The sequence below is a fragment of the Dermacentor silvarum genome, unplaced genomic scaffold (genome assembly GCF_013339745.2).
Source record: "Dermacentor silvarum isolate Dsil-2018 unplaced genomic scaffold, BIME_Dsil_1.4 Seq486, whole genome shotgun sequence".
Classification (NCBI taxonomy): domain Eukaryota; kingdom Metazoa; phylum Arthropoda; class Arachnida; order Ixodida; family Ixodidae; genus Dermacentor; species Dermacentor silvarum.
Window position 1 is genome coordinate 106,592 of NW_023606312.1, and position 11,631 is coordinate 118,222.

Genomic DNA, 11,631 nt, shown 5'->3' on the forward strand with positions numbered 1-11,631 from the left:
AGCGGATGACCGAATGAGCTGGACTGAGTGTCATAACATCGCAATGTCCTGCTCCCACAAGACCATATACTGTGTTGTGACATCAGGACATAGTATCCTCCTGGAAAATGAAACTGGCTTTAGAAAAGCTATTATATTACATTATTTCTGGTGTTCTGAGGCTTTGCCCCTCTAAAGATGGGGCGAAGTCAAAGCAGTTAACACAGTGCTGTCTGTCGTCTTCTCTCCACCCATCTTCAGCGCTGTTCGATTCCCTTCTAAACATGCACTAATCAGTCCAGTCCAGTTCAGCATATTCGTGCAGTATGTGCTACCTCATAATCATAATGTGGTTTTGGCACGTAAAACCCCAGAATGTTTTTCATTCTGACCAAAAGTGACCAAAGTATTTTTAGAACCCCAGTCGCCAACATGTTTTACCTTCTTGGAAGAATAATTTGCTTCTGCTTCTGCTGTGCCATGGATTATGTGTTGCCATCAATCGAAAGCTGATTAAGCACCGAGACAAAATTAGCTTATCCATGGCATTGCCAGAAAATGCGAAGTACTTCTTATAAGCTGAGCTCGTCTTTGGCCATTTTTACCAAAAAGCCATGGATGAACCCAGCTTGTTGAAGGCATGGAAAGGGTTAAACACCCCACACAAAGTGTACAAGTATTTCATTTCAGAATCAAGTAGGAGAACACAAGCTGCACACTGGTAAGTATTATTTGTACAATTGAAGGAAACTAAGTCTACCAACCTTGCTAGAAAGCACCACTGAGATAATGTATGCCAGCAATTCCAAAACTAGACAGCAAGGACAAAAGTCTAAGAATGCAAGGCATGCACTAGTGAAGAATTTTGGGTAGTTTTGCAAAAAACAATGGATAATTTAGTGGAATACAATAAAAAAGCCTTTGGTAGACTAGTTCATTTATTATTTTAACTTGACACAAAGTCACATGCTTGGACAAAAGAATACTGTTAAAGAGTTTAGGTGATAGCTTTCAATGAAAGGCAATCATGAACAAGTCTTAACACAGCCACCTGCATGTTTTATCTTTAATGTTTGAAGAAAGATTTAAAGGTTGCCAGTTGCAGATTAAGAATAATGTATGTAGGACATGCCCACACATTATTAACAGTGGCAAGTGATATCGTTGAAATTTATGGCTCCTGTTCGAACCATCAAACAATATGTACCAGGTTCTCTCTAGAATGACTCTTTATCATCAGGTTCATAATGTTACCCTTTTTATACGTCTAAATTTATAAAAGGAGTTGCAGACTGGCGCTTCATACAAATCAGGTAGCAATGTCCTTTTGACAAACTTATTAGCTTACGCATCAGCATTGGCCTATTAATTTCCACAATTCTGTTCATTAAGTACTATAGAACATATACAAAAGAAAGGTCACTTACATTGATATCAATTACAGCTGCATGGTTCTGCACAAATTTCAGGCAACCAGAAGGGCTCCATGCTGTAATGTCTTCCTAGTCATATTAGTATGTTTAGAAGACGGGTTTAGTCATAAATATACACTAAAGCAAAGCATTTTTATTAGTGAGCATGGTTCTTTCTTTTTCAACTTGGAAGGAAAGAAATGAGTGCAGATGATGGTTGTTGGTACATTTATCTTATTGCCACAACATACTGATTATTATAGAGTTGCCTAACTCTTCAAACGGAATAACCTTTTAAAGTGAACCTTAGCAAAGCTGCACAACCGTAAGTTTTCAAGTCTGTTCAAATGCATATTTAAAAAACACAAGCTTAAAATATCAAACCGTACCACATACTAATTTAGCCATCATATATTTCACTTATAGGTGCTAGCGTGGCTGAGTTAGTCGTCAGAAATGATCTTACAAAAAAACCTTGTTGTAGAAAAAAAGGGAAGGGTTTGAGTTCATGACTTCATTTATGAGCCAGGTGTTCCATTACTTTACTGCAGCAGTTTCATTCTTTCTTTCCAATGCAGGGACAATCCAATAATAATTGTAACCCAGTGTTCTTGACCATATTTAATGTTTCACCAATTCAAATGTTGAACTCCCTCATTGAACACATAAATATGAAATGAAAGTATGAAGGGAGTACTAAAAGTGAAATATCTTCATGTGGCTAGTTTCGTCAGTCAGTATACAGTCATCCTTAGTCCACTATAACTGCTATTGTCTTAAATATAGATGCTGTATAATATCGGGAGATGTTGCACAAGTAAACACCATCAAAGGATAAGTGAATTTGCAAACAGATCTTAGAACAGTTACTAATCGACAAAAAGCTCTTAAAATTGATATAGCGCTTAAAACGCCTGAGTGTTAAGGTGAGCAAAGGCTTGTGAGTTGTCCATCAAGGCAGATGTGTTTCAGGTAACACTATATCATAGTAAATACAAAGGACAAGTGGAACAGTAGAAGCTCCAGATTATATTTGGTCATGGCCAGGACATTACGGGTAACAATTATGACATACTTTCAGTGTCCACAGAGTTTACAGGGCAAGCCTTACCTTAAAAGGTTTTCCTAAAGGGCTGCCACAATAGATTGATGCCTACTTGCATGCAATGGTTCATTTCCAGTGCTGTTTTCTTTTTTTTTTTTTTTTTGTCACCCTACTTGGCAGAACCTTTAGCACACCCATTTTACTGTCACAAGCTAATCCTTGCCTTCAAACACTTCTCTTCCCCTACCTATATCCTTCATATTTTACTCTTACGCACCAGCTTATCCTCCTCGACCTTGGGAGTGATGAGCCGTGTGGAAATCAGTTGTTGCCCTAATGAAAGCAAGTCCTTTGTCCAAACGTTGGCTCCAGGCAAATGATTCTCTTGTTCAGTCACTGTCGATCACTTAATTGTGCGGTGCTGTATTTCGTTAAAGTATTGTATTGATTTAAAATATTACAAAATTGTTAAAGGTATGCATTTACAAGCTTTTCTATGTTGTAATAACTTGCTCTACGCAAAATCTTGTACAGTAAGGTGTAATTTAAAACCACAATTTCTGGCTAAGTGGTAGTAGTACCTTAGTTGGCCAGGCCATTGCCTGACCAATTGTGCTGACCAAATAGCTATCACTGGTTAAGCCATAAGTAGAAGGGGCATCTCGATCAGAGTCGTTAAAGTGAGTATGCAAGAAAAAATTTCGCCAATTACTTTGGTTCATTCTCAAATAAGAATAAGTTATTCCGACGGGCTGCCTTGGTGGGCTCGCTGGGTTGAAAAAGCAGACATGCATGAATCACTGCATGCATATACTAATTCTTGTGAAAAGCTGACGTTTGAGTCATTGTTTCATGCTGCAATTAAATAAATTGTCGATTTCATATTCCACAAAGGCGAACTATGAAGCTTTCGATGACAATAGGCAAAGCACTATAAACTGACAACTCGGAGTATACCTGAACATAGACCATCAGAACACTGACATGATCGCGCAAAAAGAAAGCAGATCAGTTCTTGGCTGCCACCTTTATTTCCTATGCTAGGAGCATGCCTTAAGTGTCGGACATAAATGGGCAGCCACAACACACAACGGCACCTGAATTTCATGGGTGTAAACACCCCGACAAAATGGTAGGTGTGTAGTGCGGAAAAGACGTTCCTATATACTAGTGCATTTTGTATGTTTGGCACTGCGCTCAAACACTGTGGCACTGCAAACAATCTGTACTGGTTAAATTAGTGATATAGCCAGGTCGCGGTAGCCTTTTCTTGAATTACTGTGTGTGAAACACAACACGATGGTTGTGGATATATCGTCACAATTGCCATCACCAGAGTGACCGAATCACGACCTACATAGCTATGTATACTAAAGTGCTTAGAGCACATATTCAACATTTTACTATCTCACTTGTCCACCATCTCATTGCTTGCAAGTGAGAGCTTTCAGGCTACATTTTCAAGAACCATTGTTACTCACCAGCTATCCCTTCAAAAAGATGTTTGCACCTGCTGCAAGATCACCATCTCCTTTTCGTGGTGTATGCAAAAGCCTCAAATATGCCTCTAAATACCAGGGGTTACAACGAAGGCCCAGATGTCATCAACAGTTCTAATGGAGCTTTCTTTACCCCTTGTACACAAAGTGTATGGAAACTGTCGCAGAAAGAGACGACACAGCTGCATTCGATGCGAACGAAATCAAGATTTTTCTTTTTCTTTTTTTTTATTGCTTTCTTAGCACGCGCGCCTTTGGAGCCCGCCAGTTCTTCTTTCTCGTCTTGTCCGCTCCCATGAGTTTCAATAGCTTCTGGCTGCGAAAAGTTTTTTCTCATTAGTGGAAGCAACCTTCAAGTGTGTAAAGATGTTGTACAGGTCTCGAAGAACGAGTGTTCCTTTGGTTTTTAAGGACAGGAGCGCGGCTTCCCATCGACTCTAGAATATACTTCAATGACCTTAGCCAGGTCCAGAAGTCTAGGAGGCGTGCACTGATCAAAACACAGATCTCCTTGGGTTCACTGTCATTTCTTGCTTTTTGCGTTACACTGCTCTCTCAGTTCTTTCAGATATTCCTTGTTCCATCTTTTCCACCAATATTTCGTAATTATTTGCTTATTTCTCCATTTCTTCTATGCTGATCTTTTTTTCACCTTCTGTACTGTCTTTGATCCTATGCTTTCCACCTATTATATCAGCCGGCACAATAGATAGAGGCTCATCTGGTTTGCTGTATACATAGGTCAACGGTCTGTTATTAAGGACAGCTTCAACTTCAGTTGTTAGTGTGCACTCTTTCTTGTAACAGCCTTTTCCAATAACTTTCCTCATTGTCGATTTCATGCTTCGTACCATCCTTTCATAAAAGCCTCCCCACCAAGGCGCTTGTTCTGCGATGTACTTCCATTGATTTGATCTCCTTGGCTTGCTCTTCTGGAGACTCTTCCGTGTTCTTTAATCACACGATTCATGTCTCTGTTGGCCTTCTTGAACGTCCTTGCGTTGTCACTGTAAATGATGCAACATAGCCCTCGTCTCGCTGTAAATCTTCGGAATGCATGTAAGAATGCTTCTGTTGTCGTGTTGTCCACAACTTCGAGATGTACAGCTCGTGTAGTAGCACATACAAATATCGCAACATACTGGGTTGTAGTGCCTTTCATCACGTCCTTTATAAGTAACGTACCCGCGAAATCCACCCCGATCACTTCCAATGGTTGTCGCTCGTTGACTCTGTCAGTAGGAAGTGGTACTGTTTCTTGGTGTAGCGGTCTGGCGTCAAATCGTTGGCACTTTAGACATCCATGAATTGTTCTTCATGAGCTGTCTTCTTTGTATTATCCAGTACCTAGTTCGAAGCTGTGATAATGTGACGCTTATTCCTCCATGCAGCGTGAGCTTATGGATATGGCGTACCAGCAGCTTTGTACCAGCCGTCCACTTTGGCAGCACAATAGGATGTCTTTTGTTGTATGATAATCCACTTTGAAGCAGCCGACCTTTGTGTTTATCAGACCTTGATCGTCTTCAAAGATCCGTACCATGAAGAAACATCCTTGTTGTCTACATAGGAATGCTCTTGATCTGTACGAGTTTTCTTGTATGTGTTGTTGTTCTAGTTTTATTATTGTCGTCTCAGCATTCTTCAGTTCCTCAAAACTCAGATCTCCGATGATCGGTGTCACCATGCTCAGTGTCTTCTTCTGCTTCGGTTTTGTTCTGTAGTTTTCTTTTTCAGAACTGACCATTTTGGACCATGCCACCATAGTTCTGAGTTTATCAGACGCTCTGCGCTTACACCTCTAGTCATCAAATCAGCGGGGTTTTCTTCACTTGCAGCGTAATTCCACTCTGACAGTTTCGTTTTTCCTTTATCTCCTTCACTCTGTTTTTGAAAAACTGTCGCATTTTTTCTTTCGTGTAACCAACTTAGAACAATGGTCGAGTCTGTCCAATATCTCATTTGTTTTCTCACAAATCCTCTTCTGATATATTCAGAGGGCATGCAGATAGCGTCACAGCCATTACCTCGAGTCTTAGCAAAGACATTTCTTTCATTGGAGCTATTCGTCCTTTTGCTATGAGTAGCTCAGACTGTTTTTGGTTTTGTAGGTATTTATCAAGTAGGCTGCTATTCCGTAAGCGTACGGGCTTGCATCGGAAACAAATGAAGATTCGTGTGAAGAGGCTGGCTGCCTTGGTTAATATCAAACCATCTAGGTATGCTGAAGTCTTGTATTAATCGTAGCTCTTGAATCCAGTTCCTCCACAACGCCATTTCATCTTCTGGTAGTGGGTCATCCCAAGATGTTCTCTTCCTCCACATGTTCTGTATTTATCGCTTAGCTGTCACTGTTAATGGAGTGAAGACCCAGCGGATCGTATATTCTTGCTGTTAGCTGTAGCATTTGCCTCTTCGTAATTGGACCGCCTCGTATCGATGTCCTTTATGTCAAAAGATGGGAGGTACAATCTATCTTCCTCGTAATTTCATCTGATGCCAAGTACTTTTATCTGGGTTGAGGTTTCCATGCCTGTGTTTTCTCTTGTATGTTTATAGTTCGCTGTAATCGGGGTTCATTCGTTTTGAACTTTCTGAGTGTCATTGACGCCTCTTGAAAAATGTCTTTTGACTCTTTATAAAGTTTTTCGGCTACTTCTGGTGAGTTGGCTCCCAGTATCACGTCGTCGACGTAAATGTTGTTCTTCAGCTGCTTAATCATTTCCGGAAAGCTATCTTCCAACTTGCTTAGGTGATTTTGCACAGTGGCTGCAAGTGAGAAAGTACTCGGAGCTGTTGCAAACTTAACTCTTGACATTCTCCATGTCACAACTTTTGCATCGCTACAACTTGGACTTCTGTCCCACCAAAGAAAATGCAATGCGTCTCTATCTTCTTCGTGTATTGAAATCTGCAGAAATAATTTCTCTGTATCAGCTGTCATTGCTATGTGATGATGTCGGAAGTTCATCAGCATATGCACCAGAGCACAATTGAGATTCGGTCCTGTTTCAAGGTTATCGTTTAAAGAAAACCCTTTTGTCGACAATGAAGACGCATCAAATACAATTCTTATCTTTGTGGTTTGTCGATCTTCCCTTATTACTGCCTGATGCGGCATGTAGTAGCAGTGTGTCATCGGTCTACTTTTTTCGTCGACCACTTCTGCTACTCCACCATTTAAATAATCTCTGATCACACTGTGGTAGCTCCGGAGTATGCTTTCGTCCTTCTGTAGCCATCGAGTGAGTTTGTTCTGTTCATAGCTACGATCTTGTTTTCATCAAGTTCCACGTTATCTTCCATGGAAGTCTGACAGAATATCGCTTCTCTTCAAATTTTAAGTGCTTCTTGAAGTGCTGAATCACTTCCTCTTCTATCCTGGTTTCTTTCTCTCAGGGCACTTCATGCCTAGATTTTCATATCCCAGAAATGGCTGAGTTCTGTCTGTATGTCGCAGTTATCCACGTTGATGTTAAGTATCATTACGGTTGACTTCTCCATTATTGTTGCGATACCTTTGCTTGACCCTGTAATGTCCAGCCGAATATGATTTCTGCTGCTGTCAACCTTTCTTCTAGTCTTCGGATCCCACCTGTCATTACTTGCCAATACTGTCTGATCCAATAAGTATTCCGATTTCCATGTATGATATGCTTCTACATAACCGTCAGCTAGCTTGAATCCGTCCTCTTCATACTTCTTTGCAGTGACATAGGCAGGAACGGTAATCTGTCTTTTGAAATTATGTCTACTTCTTCACTACTGTAAGCACTTTTCAGTTGAACTTCAACCAAATTCATGACTGTTTCATTTTGACCTCCTCCAAATGAGCCTATCGTGAGTCTTTCTTTTCCTTTAACTTTACAGCCAAGTTTCTCAGATAGGCTTTTCAGTATGAATGATCTTTGGCTGCCAGTATCCAGCAGAACACGACAATAACATGACTGCTTTCTACCTTCTGCTAATGTAACCGCAGTCTACAGAAATACACTTGATGAGATGTTCATAAACTGGCAAGTAGATGTTTTCTCTTCCTGATTTTCACTTTCATCAAGAGTAGATGTTGTACACTGTGCTGCCAGTTCTTTGCTTCGGCACATAGACGTCGCATGCCATTTTCGACATATCTTGCACCTAATGTTTGCCTTACATATTTTAGCAGTATAGCGAGGCCTGGTACAGCGGAAACATCTGTTTGCCTCTCTGAGCTTCATTTTCTTGTATTCATAAGGCATCGTTTTCCTACAATCATCAGTATAATGAGTAGTATTCTCGCAAAATATGCAAAACTTTGCAGCTGTACTTTGAAAATTAACAGTTCTTGTATGCTGCTTCCTCTCAGTTCTGTTGCTGTAGCTTTCTCTCCTTTCTGTCGACAATTCCTCTCTGCACTCTACATGATCTTCCATGTATTTCATCAAGCACCTAAGAATATCTTCTTGACGTAAAGCCACATTCTAAATCGTGATGAAGATCCATTGACCACTTCTCTTTGTTTTAACTGGAATCCAATGTACATATCCACTGGCAAAGCTCTTTTCAGGATAGGAAGCAACATCGATGCATAGGACTCACTTTTCAATCCTAAGGATTCCAATCCACGTATGTGCATGTGCACCTTTTGTGACAGCTTTCTTAAACCGTCATGGTTGTTGAAGCTTGCTACTGTATTCAAGTTAGTTCTTTCATATGCATTTCTACCAGCACATCATCTTTTCCATACCTCTGCTTGAGTAGATCAATGGCGTTGCTATAGTTACTGTCGAAAAACTGTAGTCCCTCCGCGGCAGCTGCCGCTTTTCCAGTTAGTTATGACAGAAGGTACGTAAATTCTGATTTTCATTCAAGTCGGTTCTTTCACGTACAGCTGTTTCAAATTGCCGCCAAAATCTGCCATTTCATTTTGTCGCCGTCAAACCTCATTAATTCTAGCTTTGGTAGCTTCACTATTGTTGCTTGCTGAGATTGTCAAGCTTCGCCATTAAAATTGGGTTGCTCCCTCGCTGTTTGCCGTACTTCTTGCCGAGAAAGGTACACGTTGATGTTGTGCAGAGCACTTATTATCTTTAACTCGTACTCAGTGGTTTTTGCAAACTCCGAGTCAGCTGTTTCGGGCGTTATGAACTGCTCCATCTGCTTGTCCGCTTTCTTTAGCAAGTCTGCATTACCTTTAATCTGGCTGGCTATCAGCGACATCATTGTAGGACTGTGATTCTCCTTCAGTTTCTTTTCAGCATTGCTCACTAGGTTTGTTATTTGCGTCCTCAGCGTTTTTCGCTTCTTCAAAATCACTTCTCTATTCATCTTGAATAACTGAGGAAACTGCTGGTCGCTTACAGATTCTAGCGGCGATACGTCATCCAAATCTTGGTCGCTCTCTGTGTCCGTGCCGCTCCGTGCCGTCGATGTCTCGTCTCGTTGCCGTTGGTTCGCTCCCGGGCCTCCTCTTCGTCTGTCTTCTGTGGCCAGTCCGTCGTTCTGGTAGTCAGTGGCCAGTCGGAAGAGGAGTAGCCGCTAATTCCTAGTCACGGCACCATGTCGCAGAAACGAGACGAGACAGCTGCGTTCGATGCAAATGAAGATGTAGATGTAGATGTAGAGCCTGGAATTACTGGCACATACCCACTCTGGGGGATTGGCCAAGAACCGGGTAGTTTGAAATAACAATCAGAAAGGAGATGTATAAAACAATACAAACATAAATGTGGGAATATATCACATCTGAGAATGAATAATTCGAATATATCAAATGACTTGAATAGAATAAAGGAATAATGATGACTGAAAAAAAAAAAGAGAACAGCTAGTCATCAAATTTGTAAAAATATTTCGGAACCCTAAGCCCTGATTTTGTCATCTAAATCTTTCTTACCCTGTAATGTAATTCTGGATGGCATCGACAACCTTCCCGTCGCTGTGCCCAAGGTAGAGGCCCCCAATGATAGTAAATTTTGAACATTTATTTCTATCTAAGAAGGCGGAACAGTGTTTCTAAGGTTCTTTTTCGCAATTCAGAAGATCTTTAACAGACAATGAGAAAGTGATCTAATGTTTCATGTCCACAATAGGGACAGTTAGGTGAGGAACCAGACCAGCTCTGTGTAGGTAAAAATTTAAAAGGGAATTCTGCAGCGTAGTCTAGTGTTGCGACTTCAAGTGATCGCGTTTGACAGAGTTTGCTATTCCAATAATGCGACAAGTGCTGAAAAACTGACGAGTTTGTTAAAGAAGGGGCGTGAAATTCACGCAGCATCATTTTTCAGAAATCTAGCCCCTATGATGAAAGCTGAAATCGGTAGGATATGAATTACCGGGCCATTCAGGGACGCTTTCGCCAACGAATCTGCCATTTCGTTTAGAAATAGGCCCTTATGCCCTGGTACCCACACCAATCTAATCAAAGCTAAGTGAGGGGGCACAACGATCTGAAAGCTTGCAAAACCGGGGAATAATCAGAAGCTGTGAGGGAGGAGCACAGAGATAAAGAATCCGTCGATCAGGATCACTGTGGAACGTGTTATGTATTGAGTTTACGGAGGGCTAGAACGACAGCTAAAAATTCCGCTAGAAAGATCGGTACGAAGTCTGGGAGGCGAAGAGAGAACGACCAATCAATAATAGGAGAAAATATTCCAATTCCAGACTTTTCTTTTTTGAAAGCGTCAGTGGCAATAACTGTCTCGATCGTAACGTGCAAAAAGTAATCATTTAATATTGAGCTTAGCATGCGGTAAGATAATGCCTTTGCATTTTTAGGAAAATATCATCATACTGAATTTTAATAGAATTGGTGAATGAAATCAAGATTCTTCTTTTTCTTTTATTGCTTTCTTAGCACTTGCCTTTGGAGCCCGCATCTTCTTCTTTCTCGTCTTGTCCGCTCCCTGAGTACAAACCTTGTTCATGTTTACACGGATGGTTTGGTCGCGTCCACTGATTTAACGGTCACTATCGTTGTTGTGGCCCAATCAGAGCTAAATTCCAAATGTTGCATATGACCATGTACGTCTACAAGGTCAGAACTTGCAGCTCTTCATGCCTCTATTGAATATATTGAATGAAAACCCCCCATGTAAATGGACAGGGTTCAGTACGTAATTCCAAAACAGCTGTTGAAAGCCTGCAAGGTGGCACTGCACCATGGGAATTATGAACAGTTTATTTCAAACATACCAGAAATCTAGGATCACAATGTTGGAAAAGGATATGATGTTATTAGTAGATGCCTGGTCATTGCAGCGTTTTTGGCATGCATCTTATATACTGATAAAGCTGCGATATCATTCCACACGGTTCCGCTATCAAGAATGGGCACAGTCAGGGAACTTCAATGAATTGCTAGTGACATCATGCTGGCTCTTTGGAAGACTCCGGAGTATTCAACCATTGTTTGTGCAGGCTTGATTTATCACCTGCAGCTGCGATTACCATAGCAAACCTCTCCAACTGTCACAATGCACTGTTGTGCCACCTATGACTGGGTGTAGCCTTCACAAATTCACAGTCCTTCCTTATTAAGTGTGACCACTGTAACTGTGAAAAGACCATCGAGCACCTCCTCTATTAGTGCACCCACTTTTACGTCCAATGTCAGCCCCTTCGGAGCTGTGCACCCAGCCAAGTGTACAGTTGACCTTTTACGGAGGCTAATTAAGATCCTGGGTGCTTGGCCATATCATTAACCAAGAAAGCT